Consider the following 15,723-nt stretch of genomic DNA (forward strand, 5'->3'; position numbering starts at 1 on the left):
AAAATTCCCCATGACCCATGGTGATGCTGTCCCACCTGTACAGCACACTGTTGGGCAAAACCTGGTGAGACAGATCTGGTTTTGAGGCTCATCCTGCCACAGCTCCCTTCCTTGCCTGAGCCAAATGACAGCCCCAGGTCCTGCCACCTCCCCTCAGAGCTGCTGTGGGTGGCCTCTTCCTGGCCACCGAGTCCCAGGGTTGATAACAGTCCTGCTGGGGAAGCCAAAGCCAGCCCAGCCTTGAAAATCCCCTTCCTGCATTGTCAAGCTGGTAAATTGATTTTCCAGCTGAACCTCTGAAATTGTTCTCTTCTGAAGAGATTATGGAATTACTCCTGTGATAATGAATGCTTTAATGTTACGGTGACTAAAGTCCCATGAGGACTTTAACTGCAAAAAAAAAAAAAAGGCATTGTAGGAAACGGGAGCCTGTGGTGGCTGGGTCAGACCTCATTTCACCATCTGGGGAAGAGGAGAGCAGGAAAATGAGAGGCAAGTGAGGAGACATGCTCAGGAAATAAGGAGAGAGAAAATGAGGAGAGAGGTGAGGCTTGCTCTGGTCTCCCAGGAAGCTGCTAAATCCATCAGGAATCCCTCCTGCATCAGTTTATCCCTCCATCTCTGAATGCAGGAAAGGTAACATGTTAGCTATTCCCTTTTCACCATCTTTCTGGCTGTATCCTCTGGCAGCAGGGATAACCCAGCTCCTGGCAAGCCAGAGCCCAGGTCCTGGGGCAGGACCCCACAAAGGAGTTTACAATTTTTTAGGAAGAGAACATGGATCTGGGAATGAGTCTGCATTGATCCTGCTGCTGTTTACAGAACACAGTCTCACCTCTGCTTTCCAAACCCTGGTTTTGTTTCACTGTAGCTCCATGGGTTAGAACCAGGTTGTCCCAGATTTAAGCAAGAGCAGAGTTAACCCCTAAGATGGGATGGGGAAGCAGTGCAGGGAAAGAACCTCCATGCTACAGGAGCTGCAATGCAAGGGGAAGGCTGGTTTCTATTTAGGTTAAGGGCTCTGCACAGAATGGGTAATCCTCTTTTCATGAATTATCCAGGGGATTAGACAGCTTTAAACTCCCCCAGGCCTCCCCGGCTGCAGCCAGGCTCGGTGGGGCCAGGGGGGCCATGGCTGGAGGGAGGGAGATGCCAGCAGGTTGCTGATGACTCATTTGGCTGCTGCCAGCCTTGCCAAGCACTCCAAGAGGTCACCAGGGGCCCAGACACAGAGTGACGTGCAAGGCAAAAGGGAACATGCCAGTTAGGAAAGAACATGGGGCTTTATAAATAATTGCAGAGACAGGGAGTGTGGCAGCAGGTAGGAGGAGGGACAAGAGACCCGAGGCAGCAGTTTTCCAAAGTGTAATATCCTTGCTAGACTTTTCCAAGCTGTTCCTCTAACCAGGAAAGGGGATGGTTTTGGAAGTGCAGCTGATCCATCCGAGGAGATGCTCCAAACCCACCTGCTTGGGCTGGCTCAGCAAATGCAGCTCTGGGGATGCAAGTCAGGTTCATCTGTTGGGAGTGCGAATGGATCACTGTCAATACTCCATTAAAATGTTGAAGGGAGGCCAAGAGCACAGCTCAGGGACAGTGAGGGGGTGGGGAAGAATGGGATGCAAACAGGGAGGCAGGCTAGATTGCACCAAAACCTGAATATTTCACTCCATTATAGAGCAAATGCCCATAGCAGATTTCTGTTCTTTACCTAATGCACAGCTGCTAGAAAAAAAAAAGGAGTCCTGTCACTAATCTCACCCTGAGGGCTCATTCATGCCACAGAAGAGATATTTCTGACCCTCTACATGGGGGTCTTGGGACAAAGCTTTGGTGGGGAGGAAAAGAAAAAGGCTCAACTGTGGAGGCTGGGCTGTGGCTGACATCCAGCTCTGCAAGGATGGCAAGGGGGCTCTTCCTCCTTGTGCCAAAGGCAGTGGAAAAAGCCAGCAGAGGACCAGTTCATGAAACAGGAATAGAGTCCTTGTGTCCTAGCTGATCTGCTGTCCATGGGTTTGTGGTGGGGTCACTCTCTTCCTCCCCTAATCTCTAGAAGCTGTGGTCTAGCTCTAAGCCAGTAGGGTTTGCCTTCCTTCACTTGGTTTTCCAGGCTGTAACTAACTTTTTTTCCCCAATTCTCTTCACATTTTACTGCTGCCTAGACATGTAGCCATCTTGCCCTGGAGTTACGTCCCCCTGTAACTGTTACATTCCCCCCCTGAGGGACCTGTGGACCCTCACAGTACAGCTCTTATCCCCCAGACTCAGTCTGGTCATCCTTGTGGACTGTGGAAAAATCAGGTTTATTCATAGGGAGGTTGAATGCACCAAGACACTTTTTTCCCCCCTGCATTTAAATAAATTTATTCCACTCTCTGCTGCTTATCCTACATAAACTAAATCAGGATTTAGACCCTGTGTTTTCCCCTGCCCAGAACTGGGACAAATTGAAAGCCTTGTTCTCCTGTTCAGCATTCTCTCTTTTACTCATATCGTCTAGAGGATGCTGTTTAAATAATGTCAGGGGAGCCTGAGTTGAAGAGGGAATAAAAGAACAGTCTCCCAAATCACTGCTAGGATGGGGAATTCTGTGGCTGGCCCTGCAGCTCCTGCCTTGCCCAGACACACAGACAGAGTCAGTATCAGCCATGCCTTGTTTCTGCCTGGAAAGGCAGAGCTAGAAATCACTGGAGAAAGCCTGGGTGAAAGAGAGAAAGCAAAGAAGGGAAAGACCATGGAAAGTCTTTGCCTTTAATGTGAGCTAATGTCTTTCCTCCTGCGTCGTGGAACATCCTCAATTTCCTGTTTAACTTAAAGTCAACACATCTGTCATGTTAGCATCGCCCGCTGCCTGGTTTCCCCAAGCCACCCCCTCCCATCTGCTCTCCCTCCTCCCTTCCCTTCCCTCCCCTTGCTCCGTGGCTGGGGGTGTGTGTGTGCCTGCGCTGGTGTTCTCTGCTGGCTGAGGGACTTTTCCATAGCTCCTGCCTCAGTACCTGGATGTGCTGGCAGCGGGATGATCGGCTTGGCTCGCGGAGCATTTACTTCTAATCTCCGGCTTGTGACATCCCAGCAGAAAGGGGCAAACCTTTCAGGAGCAGCTCTGCGGGCTAGGCAGAGGGGAAATGGCTGGTGAATGGATGTGGTGAGAGATTTCCTAGTTCTGGTAAGCAATGATGCTTTTCTCTCTTTGGTCCTGTTCTGGGCAGTCAATGCAGGTGCAGAAGAAATAGGGCTTAAAGGGGTAGAAAAGCAAAAGGAGGGAGCTAAAAAGAGACAGGGGAAAAAAAAACCAGTGAAGCTCATTTGACTTGTAGTGAAGCTTTTCCAGGGGTCAGTGCTCATCAAAGCAAATAATTTACTGTTAAGTGAGAGGCTGGGAATCAAGCAGATCAATGTGTGAGCCTGGGCAGTCGGAGCAGCTCTCACTCACAGGCAGATCCATTGCCCACCCTGTATCTTCTTTCTTTTGTGATTTCCAGCTTGGTCTGATATTTTCCATGCAGTCCTATGTGAGCTCCTACCTGAATGCTGCTTTTAACTGTCCCGTGCTTGTTATTACAGGAGTTGTGGGAAGTCATTCATAAATTCCTGCCCCTGAGTTCATGCATAAAGCCTCTCAACTTTCCTAGCTGATGAACTATCTCCATCCTAAAGTCTAACTGCATTTTTCACTGAAGCCAGTCCCCCAGGTCCTGCCAGCAGCTGATATAGAGAGGTGCAGATAAAGATGTTTGGGAGGAAGAGGGTCTCACTGGACACTCTGTTGGGACCATGAGCTGTCTGATGTTCTGGACATGGGATTATTCCAAATGAGAGGTTTGCAAGTCAGTGTCTCACAGGATTCTCAAAATAGGTGTCCTGCATCTTAGTCGAGTGACAGCAGAGCTTTTATACCAGGGATGAATTTAGGGCCCTTGTTTAAAGAGGATCAGGGAATAATAAACCTAAGAGCAGCCTTTGCAATCTGGCTGTATTGAATCTGCAAAGGTCTGTACATAACAAAAAACAGAGGAGAAATGTTGTGGGGGAGCTTTGGCAATTTTTCTGTCAGGTTCAAAGATATGACCTTCTCGACAGACCTGTGCTTCCCCCAAAAATTGGTGCAGAATTTGGGGATATCAAAACATTTTGTTCTAGATTTATTTATGACAAGCAGAATTAGAACTAGTTCTGGAGAACATTTCAGAGATGACTTGTTTATAAAAATATTCCTCTCATGATGTATTCATGCAGAAACCTCCACTTGCTAAAAACTCACACATTTCCTACTCTTTGATGTTAGATGCTGTGGCACTGAGAGTAAGTCACTTTGGGGTTTGTGATTATTTTAGAGCAACCTAGACGTTTCAAGTTAAATTAAATTTAAAGAAAAAGATTCTTCTCTCTTCAGCAGCAGGTTTTGACTTGGAGTTTGGTTTCAAGTGTGTTTCAGGAGGACAACCTTTTGACCAAATCTGTGTGGTGAGCAGGGGGTGAAGAGAGCACGGGGAGCTGGAAGGGGCTTTGTGTGACTAAATCCCAGCACAGGGCAAGAAGGAAAGAGTGCAGGTGCAGGAATTGCCCAATTTGTTGTCTTTGGGGGGTTGATAATGTGAGGAAATAATGTTAGAGAGGACAGATTTTGTGTCCTTTAACCAAAAAAACATGGTTTGTTTCAAAAGGTTGAAAAACCTTCACATTACCTGTCTGAACACCAGTAATGTCTATAAATTATTTTTCTTGTTGAATTTTCTTCTAAAGCCTGCAGTAATGTTGATGCCAGAGTATCTCTGCTGTCAGTTTGGTGTTGTGTGCACTTGTCCCACATTCCGTCTGAGATGCTGGCCAATGGTGACTGTGCTTTCCTGTCCCTCTGCAGTGCTGCCTGGCACAGTTAATTTCCCCTGTTTAATTAATGGCTCTGTAATATTTATAAAGAAAAAAGCCTCATACCCATCTGTGATAACTTTGGTGCTTCTGCCAAGATGAAATTCTAGAGCCAAATGAATATTACAATATGCTGGATATAGAGATGTTTATAATGTTCCAAATTTCCTGAGCCATCCTGATTTGATAATGGGGAAGTGAAGGACTGATCCTAAAGTCTGTCTCTGGATAGAAACAGAATGGAATGTGGTAGAGAATTAATGAATGTTATTACTTTAATTGAATTTTAGTCTTTTCTTATGGACATTTGGGTTATAAAGGATGGATTTCCCTTGCGAAAAAAAATCCATTTGGTGAGGGCAGGGAGTCATAAAGGATCTTAAATGAAGAATACTCCAGATAATTCCTGTGATGGCACTTGGCATCAGTCATCCTCTCTTCAAGACAAGGCAATCAAGAAGATGGAAGATTAAACCTTTCCGTGCCAGGGAGACTTCCATGTTATTTGATTGAAATTGGAATCCTGTCACCTCATGCTTGTGTCTCCAGATTTTTCTTACCACATCTGCTAAATTACCACCAGCTATTTGCGTTTGGAACGAGGCCTTCCTCCCTCACAGCCCATCTGCTCAGCCTGTTTGCTCTTCCCCTGCAGTCACGACTTAGTGAGCAAGGTTATGGCAAGGGAAACTCACTGGTGTTGGGGGAGAAGGAAGGTGGGATTGATTGAGGTGGCCTGGCAGATTCCCTTGGCTGTGCTGAATTTGAAAGAGGAGCTGGGTTAAAACTGAGGGAAGAACCTCTTATGAATGGCATTTTAGTCAGAGAAATGGAGCTGGGGAATCTCAGACCACTCTGAGGACAATCCTTCTCTTTTTCTAATACTGTCCCAGGGAATCTTTACAAATAGATGTTAGAGAGTCTCCAATATCTAAGGTGACAACTCCTCTGGACATGTTCTTGACTGCCCTAATGCCAGGGAGGGAGAAGAAATTGCAGCTTCTCTTGCTTGGAGGAGGTTGAAATGTGAGAGCACTGTAGGTATTCTAATCTCTCTCATTAAAGTTGGAGGGGCTACAGGTTTTCAGGGATGTTTTCTGCTCACCTTTGTGTGCCATACCTTGAGATATAACTGCAGATAGAGAGGGATGAGATCAAGATCTACAAAGTTGTGATGTGGAGGAGACAGTAGGGCTGCTGACTTCTCAAATCCAAGACCCAGGCAACATCAGAATTAACTGGGAGAAGCCAGGTACAGCTCCAAGCTGCCTCTTGGCATGGGGACTGTGTCAGGTCCGATGCTGGGCAGGCTCCTCCAGGAGATGCTGCAGGACTGTGAGGGCTCAGCTCTCACTGACTCAGTGTTTCCAGTCAAACTCAGTGTTTTGCTGGGCTTCACAGCAGCTCTTGTGGAAGATGAGTTTGCAGGAAGCTGGAATTCAGCAGCCCTAAGATGGGTGATGGATGGATTTGTCCAAGCCCTGGTTCCCAGCACAGCAGCTGCCTCCTTGGCTGGGAGTAAGGCATGGTGTCCTCTGAGCAGCACTGCAGCGTGGGGACTTTGCAGTCCTGGCCTGGAGAGAATCCCTGTGGGGTGTTCTGTAAAATGTGACACGTGAAGAGATCCCTGCAGGATGCTTTTCACCCTGGGGAAAGTGCTATGGGAGCCAGTCTGCTTGTGCAGATGGGCTTCACACCCCTCCTGCTCTCTGCAGGTGAGCTGAAGTGGTAAAATCAGGACACAAGTGGTGTCTCAGGGGTTGCTCCCACCACATCCCTCCTGGCAGCAGGGAAAATCCTGCCTCCTCCAAGGGGCACTTCTCGTGCCCTCTGTGGCAGGTGGTCAGGCTGCTGCAGATTAACTGCTGTAATTATGGCAGCTTACAGGTTCCTGACCTCCTGAACTTATATCCAAGCCCTTCTCAGGCATGCAGGACTCTCCTGGTGTCTCTTCTCTGCCTTGACACTCAGAGGAGACCCTGTAGAGGAGGTGGTGGTGACTTCTTTGAGGAACCTCATTTATGTTGCAGTTTTTTAAGCAGTCATAGTCCTCCATCAAGCCCGGTTACACCTTGTCCTGCAGCTCCTGTGAGTCACACTCCCCAGGGGAGTACCACATCTGGGGAATCAGGTTAGAGGCAGATTAGATTTGATGCCTCCTGGAGGATGATTGAGCATTTGGGGGACAAGAATGGAAGCCTGCAAAATTCTTCTCCAGCTGTACTTGGCACAGAGGGTGTGTTGCACAGATGGATAAAGGTTCTTTTAGATTTATAAACTATCCTGGGTGGGTGGATCCTGATGTCATTCTTAGGGCTGTAAATCCAGTAAAATAAGTTAAATTTCTCTGGATTGACACCAGAATAAGAGATAGATGGGCTACTATGAGAGGTATGGCACCTCATAATGCAGCAAAGCAAAAAGTGATAATTCTGCTCTGTACACAAAGTCCAGGGCTCTCTCTGACCTGATAGACGGGAAGCAGGAGAAGATTTGTGGCCACAAGAGGTGTGGGCTTTTTACAAAATGGCAACTGGTTCTCAAGTACCTTTAGCACACTACAAAGCAGGAAATCTGTCCCAAATTCCTCTCATCTGCTTCCACTGAAAGTGAGAGTGGGAGCCAGTGGCATCAGCCATTTCTTGGGGGGTTCATTTGTTCTTCTACACTCCCAAACCAATGCACTTGCAGCCCAGTGCATTTCAGATGTTTTATCAGGACTGTTTCATTGCAGCAATCTAGTGTGCATTAATTTTAAGCATGTGTAAATGAGGTGTTAAATGATTTATTGTAGACCCAGATTAAGAAATCCCAGTGGTTTCTTCTCCTGATGTGTAGATGCTGTTGAAAAAGTCAGACTTGCTGGTATTGAGGAGTCTTTTCACTTGCAATTCAGCCCCAGAATTGCTGGGTTGGGTGCAGGCTGAGCCTCCCTGGTGAGCCAAGCAGGCTGTGACCATGGAAGGAGCAGAGAGCCCATCTCCAGGGGCAGCACATGTGTGACAAATCCTGCTGTCCCCACTGCCAGTCACTGGCCCTCTGGGGACTGTGGTGATGCCCTGGCATTGGGACACCCTTGAGGAGATGGGGAATGCCTTTTATATTCTCAGAGCCAGAGAATGGGAATTAAGAGTGATTTTAATTAATCTTGTACTTATTATTTATCACTAATTGGATATGCTTTTGGTGCTTTTTTTTTCTTTCTTCTTCTTTCAGATAAGGGTGTTTAGGTTTGGTTATTAGTATCTATTTTATAATTCTAGCAAGAGAGGATCCTTTGCTATTAGAAGCTGAGACAGTGCAAACCATCAGAGAGTGCTGCTGTGCTCTGGCCATGCCTGGATTAGTGCCTGGGGGTGCTGGGCAGCACAGACACCTCCAGCTGAGGGTGCCCAGCAGCAGGAGGGACAAACCAGAGCCTTGCTGGGTACTAGGATCTTGCAGAGATCAGGGGCTCTGGTAGGAAACATTCATAGACCATTTCTGACCAGAAACATTTGGTGTTGTGACATGATTTTGGAAAGTCAGGCATGACTACAGCAGGTCACTTTGGGGTTTCTCCTTAGGGCTTTATTTCCAAGCTCTCCTCCTCAAGCATGGGGCTACCAACAGAGTCTGTGCTGAATGCTGCAGAGGCAGCCCACAACAGATGATGTCCTTTCAGCTCCTGTAATCCCTCTGACACACACAGGAGAAGCACTAAGGGAATGAGGAAAGATTAGGAAAAGCCTAATTTTATCCACCCACACACACCCTACAAATTTTGCAAAACCTCCTCTATAGCCAAAGTTTACACCCTGCCTGCTTTAAAGAAATGGGAGAGAGCTCAAGTCCTGCTGACTCACAATTACAGGGTGCTGAGCACAGCAATTTCCCAGCCATCAGTAGGAAAGGAAGTAAGATTTACACCTGAGAAGCGTCAGGGAATTTGGAAGGGAAGAATGAAAAATAAGGTGCTTCAAAGCCATGCTGTTTGAAAGCTGTCACAGCTAGAGCAGAAGGCTGAAACAGGGCTCACATTCGGCTTTCTCCAGGGCAAATTTGTGGAGGAGACAAGTTCTCAGGATGGAGAGAGGCTTGGTGAGGGTGAGAGCCCTCATCCCCCCTCTCCCTCTCTGTGCCAGGCAGCTGCTGCTGGTCCCTGCTGTTCCAGGCCATGCAGCTGATTAAATATTGAAAAGGTTTCGTTGCTGTTGCTTGAAAAGCTTCTGTCTGGATGAAAATGAAGTTATGTGAGGACAAGTTTGTGCTGGTGAAATTAGTCTCTGTTTGAATACATCTGGCCATACCATACAAACAGACCCAAAATAGCTTTGTGGGTTTCAATGAAAAGCCACCATCAGAACGTGGGTTTGGGCTCCTCATTTTCAGAGCCAAGGTGTGGGAGTGCTCAGGGAGGTGGGGATTGCAGATGGGGGTCAGGCTGAGTTGTCAGAGACCTCGTGGCATTCAGAGGCTGTTGCAGGTGCTCCAAGGCTGGTAGTGATGGGAGCCAGGACCTGAGGTCTGTGTGAGCACACAGCAGCTCCAGGATCAGCTCCCACTCACCCCCAAACCCTGGGACAGACAGTGATGGTGGAAGTGCTGGCAGAGAGATTTGTGATGAGTTATAGGATAAAGGCAGAGGCAGGAGGAGAGCTGGGATTAGAGGTAGGGGCCAAAAGTGTGAGAGATTGAGAGGGAGGGTTGATGTGTGGGCTGTGACTGCAGGGAGTGTCACAGCAGCACAGCTTGGCCTGAGACATTTTGTCACTTGATGCTGTCGGAAAATACACATTTCAGCAGGAAAACATTGTCTGAGTGTTCAAAACAGGCATGCAAATCTATCCTGTGATTAAAGGAAAACTTTGGAAAAATGTCTCTGATCTCATTAGTGTAAGTATAAACAGAGAAAAGATATCAACTTGATTAAAATGCTGCAGTAAGCTGCAGAGATGTGGGATAATCTGTCCTGAAAGCACCAGGCCACCCAGCAGGCAGGGAGCCATCCAGCCTGGAGGAACAGGACAGGATGGGTAAAGAGCTGCTGGTCCCTCTGGGTCATGTGGAGGTTCAGACAGAGGAAGGAGAGACAGGATTTCCATCCTTCCTGCAGGGGGAATTTAGCCCTTGCACTGGACTGCATTCTTTGAATACATAATCATCACTGAGCACTGATTTCTGGTAGTTTTATCTATAAATTAAGTCAAATTTTGTCATAATTTTATGAAATATTTCTAGAGTTTGATGGTTGCATCCCATGGGAGAGAAGTCTAGAAAAGCCTGTGAGTAAACATGCCAGCAAAGCTTTGCTTACTCACAGCCTGAGTGAACTGGCCAAGATTTGCTACACAAAACAAGCCATTTAGCAGCATTTTTTTCCCCCAATGATAAGGAAAAAAGAGATATTTATCTTCCTTGCTCAGACCACAGTGATATGTGCACAGCAGAATCTGCGTTTTCATTATTCTTTGGACCTAATTGAAACTTGATTTCAAAAATTGCATTAATCAGTTCAGTTTATGGGAGTCATAAAGCAGTTTGTAAGTGGTTTTTTAGTGTTTCATGACAGTTGTTAATTGCATCTGATTAGAAGAACATAGTCACAGCAGGGCTGATGGATGGGTTCTCATCTGAGCAAATCTGGATTAATCTGCAGCCCTAAGGTTGTGGTCCATAACATAATTGAAATCAAATTAAAAATCAAGATTGCTATTAAAATGGGATGTGTGTTCATAGTGAAAGTCATTTGCTATCATTTTGGCATCTTTTTCATTCTTTCAGAGCTCTTCAATTTCAATTATTTTTTTCATAATTATAAGAAAAGTTTTTGCACTGGGAAATATTCCAGCTGGAAGATTTCCAAAAGAAAATATTTCTTTTGACATTTAAAAATCAAATTCTAAAACAGTTTTGAATTCCTACTAGATTTAGATAAGCCATTTGATTAAAAAAACATCCAGAATTTCCATCTCCCAACAGTGCACTGAAAAATGCAGAACCTCATTGTAATTATTTAATTAACTATTGTTGAGGGGTTTTTCCCTCTGATGTTCTATGAAATAATACCATGGTTTTGGCAGGTTCACAGCATCTGAGCCCCTGTGGCTCAGCAGAAATGCACGGCAAGTAAGGAAGCAAATGAAGTCTGTGTCTCATTTGTGCTACACAACTTTTCCCTCAAATGGGAAGGAATACCCAGCCTGCCAAACCCCCAGGACGGAATTAAGCCCCCCAGGTAAATAGGTAAATAGTTCAGCTCAGAACAGACCCTCCCCAGGGGTCTTGATCTCCTGTACATCTCCCTGAATTAGGATTTTCCTCTTGAGGTGCTTTGGGAAGGCAGCAGCCCAAGAGTTCTGGGACAAGGCTCCAGCAGAGTCTGTGGCACTTGAATTATAGGAGAAACCTTTGTGTTTTTCCAATTAATAAGTGTAGCTCTCATTTAGTTTCCTCCTTTAATCCCTCCTTTCTATCAGTGTAAAGTGTGTGGGAGGAACTCTCTATGGAGGGATCTCCCCTGGATGGAAAAAGCTCCTTGGCTGCAGGAGTGGCGGTGCAGTGGAGCTCAGGGACATCCACAGATATCCACAGACACCCAGGGATGCCCCTGGGTGTACAGAGCCCAGGGAGCTGGCAGAGGCTTCAGTGGCCTTTAACAGCAGAAAAACCAGCAGCTCCTTGCCCTGCCTTTCCAACACGTGGGAGGTGGCAGCTGGTGGATCCCTGCCCTGTGGGGGTACTGGGGATGATGGAGCTGCTTCCCTGATTAACTCTGGCAGCGGCTGCTGAGTTAATTAGTGGGCAGATATAGGATACTAGGCATTACTAATTTGTCCACAGACGCATCTTGGAGCTGAGTGGGTTTGGGATGAATTTCATCCCTGCTGTTAGCAAAAATAATTTTCAATATCTGTTTTGAAATGTTTCAAATTCCTGTTTGAGCAGGAGATGCTTTTGCTGTTTCTGCTGTGAGACTCCATCATGAGGTTCAATCTACATGAGATTTCAGTCCAGAATCTTCCTACACGGCTGCATTTCACATCCATCTGGCCCTGCTTGCTCATGTCTGGACTTGTGCCTTGCCTTGACAGGCATGGTCATTCAGGTTTCATCTTCTCACTAGGAAGGGGAAATCTTGCTTGCTCCAAGTGAGGGAGATCCAGTTAAACACAAGAGGCTCCTGAGAGGTGCCTAGAAATAATTCATTTACTGTGATTGCAGAAGCAGTGGCTTGTTCTGACCAGTCATGTGTGGTTAAAACACATTAAGGCAGAGATCTCCCAGGATCCAGCTGATATAGAAAGGACAGGCAGGACCCTCAATCAGAGCCTTTAGTAATTTCACAGGTTTGCATGAGCTCAGGGCATCCCAGTGGGAATTCCTGTCCTTGCAGCTGGTAGAGAGCTGTAACCAAATGTTCATTATGGCAGTGGCCATGGCATGATCTGTGCATCAGCAGCTCCATTTCCTGCTGGTTCCAGGTAGGCAGATGTTTTCTTTGGGAGTGTTCTGGAGATTGTAAGTAGTTTGGATTGGGATATTGTGCCTGTGCTGCATCTGCTTTTATCAGATTCTTCTTCTATAGGACATCAGAGATAGCATCTCCTGAGTGGATGATGGAAAACAGGTGGAGTAAAAATGGAGAAAGGTTGAAAATGGAGTTACCTTTAGTTACTACTCAGTTACTCATCACAGAGGTTTTCTTTCTTTTTTCCTCAGTGATTGCTGAGTCAAATATGCATATCACACTTAAACAAGCTGATTTTGAACACTTCTGCAGAGCATTTCTTGCTTTCAGATGGAGTCAATTACTGTGCATGTATTTACCCAGCCCAAGGAGCCTGCCAGGCTCCCATCTATATTTCATCAGCCTCAGCCCTCCCCGAGGCTTGCAGCACTCTGCTCTGCCTGCAGTGAAGGGCTTCTCCACTGCAAAAGCAACAATGACTCAAGAGAAACACACAGACAGATAAAGTTCCCTGGATTTAACATCTCCTGGCAGCCTTGGCCTTATCCCCTTAATGCTGGGTGGCATTTGGATGCTCTTTTCAGCAGCCAGGTACCACCTGATGTTTAATCTACCTGCCACTGGGCTGATGTAGAGAACAAGCTGCTCCTCACACCCTTGCAAGTTGGAAGCCAACAGCAGCACTGACCCCCTCCTGCCATGCTGTGGTGTCTGTTCCATCTTTAATTCATAGAAGGGTTAAAGACAAAGGTCTCTTAAAACTTCTGGCTCAGAGGTACAGCCAGAGCAGGCTCACACTTACAGGTTACTAACAGCAATTTGATTTTCAGCAACCCCACTGATGAGGTTTCTGTCTGTCCCCTCAAGATGCTGTCCTTCAGCCCCAGAGATGTTGCTGTCAGGAAGATTTGTCTAAACTTCAGCATCAGTTTGAATTTCAGGCTTTCACATCCACTGCAAATGTCCCAGCAGAGCTGGGTCCGGCTGGAGAGTCCCTTTGTACCACCCAGTTAAGCCAATGGGTTCATGGAAAAGAGAAACTCCCCATCTCTCTTTGAAAAACGTGTTCCTTCCCTCTGGTCAAAGAATGTTCATCCAAAAATTTTATTCTCAAAAGAAAAGGGACCTGTTCTGGACAAATTAGAAATGTTGAAGAAGCAAATGTTTGCCTTTGCCCATTTATGCTGAAAATTACTGAAGCCACTACAGATCTCTGAATCAGGGAAAACCAGCCAACTTTTCAAGAAAAGTATTACTTTTGTAAAGAAAAATCATTATTAGTACCTCTTTTTTTCATAGAAAACCAGTCTCTTTTTTGATGCTTTTTCCTACTTTATCAGCCTGATGAAACAAACAAGCAAGGAGTAGAAAACAGATTGATTTTTTTAAACACTCAAAATCATTCCCCTGATTTCTAATAGATTCCCCAATTTCTGGGCTCTTAATCAGAATCATGTGGAAGAAACAATCTCTGTTTCCCTCAGCAGGGCTGTATTTTTAGAAGAGATGCAGAAAAGAGAGATAAGGTGTTTTTTCTTCAAGCAAGATATGGGCTTTCCAATAGTGATCCCATTTTTTTTATTATTTTTATTTTCTTTAGGATTGAAGTACAGTGGGTCTTGATGGTATTTAACCCCTCTGTACCCATGTGTGATTTCTTTACATTGCTTTTATTGTGGAAAGAATAAATGACACATTAGAGTTAAATCTTCAGTCAATGATAGTGCAGTTCACTTTTCCTGCAGTTGGATCAAGCCAAAGGAATAATTGTGTGTATCTATGCAGTGCCTATCTCCGAAATCTCCAGCTCACATTGCTCTGGGATCCCAACACAGGTGATTTTATTGCAGTTAATACCTGCTGTAATTAGGAACCTAATTAAATATCCTCTGATCTTACCCCTCTCAGAGTTAAACAGCTCAGGGGGCTGATTCAGATTCTCCAACTCTCTCTTCACATGGTCTCCTACAGCAAAGCACAGGTGATTTTTAGCACTCTTTGAATACAGACAGTGCTCAGGGGCAGACAGACCAGCAGCATGAGCCAATGTCAGTTGTAAGTTCCTAAAAAGTACATGGAATACTTTAAATACAGACAATGCTCAGGGGCAAACAGACCAGCAGCATGAGCCCATGTCAGTTGTAAGTTCCTAAAAAGTACATGGAATGTGAAAAAAAAAAAAAATAAAAAAAAAAATAAAAAAAAAACCCCAAACACAGAATGACTGAGCTAGAAAGGAGCAGGGAGGGCAGGAAAGCTGAAAACCATAGCCACGTTTGAGCAGAGAAAGTCAGCAGTGCTCAGCCATCTGTGGGTGATTTGTCAGGTTGGAGTGGAAACCAACCTGGAAGGAGCTGCTCTGTGGCTGGGGGCTGTGCTGGGGGTGCTGTGCTGGAGTGAAGGATCAGCAGCTTTGCCTTCTCTTGGCAGCCAGGGTTACTCTACCAGAAGAAATCAGCCCTGTCCCTGAGCCAGGGGAGCTCTGTGCATGATGTCATGCTGCAGGGGAACCCCTTGCTGCAGAGACCACAGTCAGTGCTTCCCTCCTGCAAAATGCCACGAATGGGAGAAGCAGAGAGAAAAGTCAGGCAAAACTTCCCTGCCTGTACCAGGGAGCTCAGCCTGGCTCTGATCTGGCTGGGACAGGTGGGTGCCCTAAATGAGCAGAGCAGAGGTGGCTCTTGGTTTGTAGGAACAGCACTGAGGCAGCCTTGGGGTGTACAGAGAAATATCAGGGATAGACCTGGGCTCACAAAGCCCTGCTGTGTTTGCAATCCACTGCAGTGAGTGGCACCACTGTGCTGTCACCCAGCTCTGACTACACAGTTTGCAACGTTCAGAGACAGCAACAGTTTGGGAACCCTCAGGGAGAGACATTTTCTTTGTTTTCACCGAAGGAGGAGAGTAATTTCAAAACAATTTAGGGTGTTATTTCCCAGAGAAAATCCTGCTCGTCTCACAGTAAATTTTCAGGGTACGTTGCTTGCAGACAGCAAACCTCTGCAATCCTCTCATCCCTGCATTAAGCTCTGGTACCCCAAATTCACACTTTACAAATTCAGTGCAGCTGCTGTTGAACAGAGACCTCCTGCAGAATCTTGGAAGGAGAGCCTAGATGAGGACAGCTGGACAGGGGACACTTAGGAAGCAGGTAAAGCTGTCACCTACACTCTGTAGAGGACTGACAGACCTTTCAGACAGCAGATTTTATGAGATAATGTCTTGCTAAAAACTTTTTAAAAACCACGAGGGGCCAAATGCCTCACCTGGCAGTCTGTCAGCCATTCCCTGGCTCCCTGACAGGGAAGTGTGAGGTTACACTTTGATAAATAACTTCTGATCATCACCTCCTTGCCACTTTCTTCACCTGGGATATCCTATCCCTTTTCCCCTGAAGAGGCACT

At 46.1% G+C, this 15,723-nt stretch overlaps 1 protein-coding gene across 2 annotated transcripts in view; it reads left to right on the forward strand.

Annotated features, from left to right (window-relative positions):
• SV2B (synaptic vesicle glycoprotein 2B) overlaps positions 1 to 15,723 on the forward strand; it is a 59,656-nt gene that overhangs the window by 2,412 nt on the left and 41,521 nt on the right. Inside the window, exon 1 of one of the 2 annotated variants that reach the window (XM_039723512.1) lies at positions 2,933 to 3,166. The exons of the other annotated variant lie outside the window; for it this stretch is intronic. The gene's annotated coding sequence lies outside the window, so the exon portion shown is untranslated. Of the gene's footprint in view, positions 1 to 2,932; positions 3,167 to 15,723 lie in introns of those variants that run through there. 2 annotated transcript variants of the gene reach the window in all.

This window comes from Passer montanus, unplaced genomic scaffold, assembly GCF_014805655.1.
Source record: "Passer montanus isolate IOZ18808 unplaced genomic scaffold, ASM1480565v1 scaffold5, whole genome shotgun sequence".
NCBI lineage: Eukaryota > Metazoa > Chordata > Aves > Passeriformes > Passeridae > Passer > Passer montanus.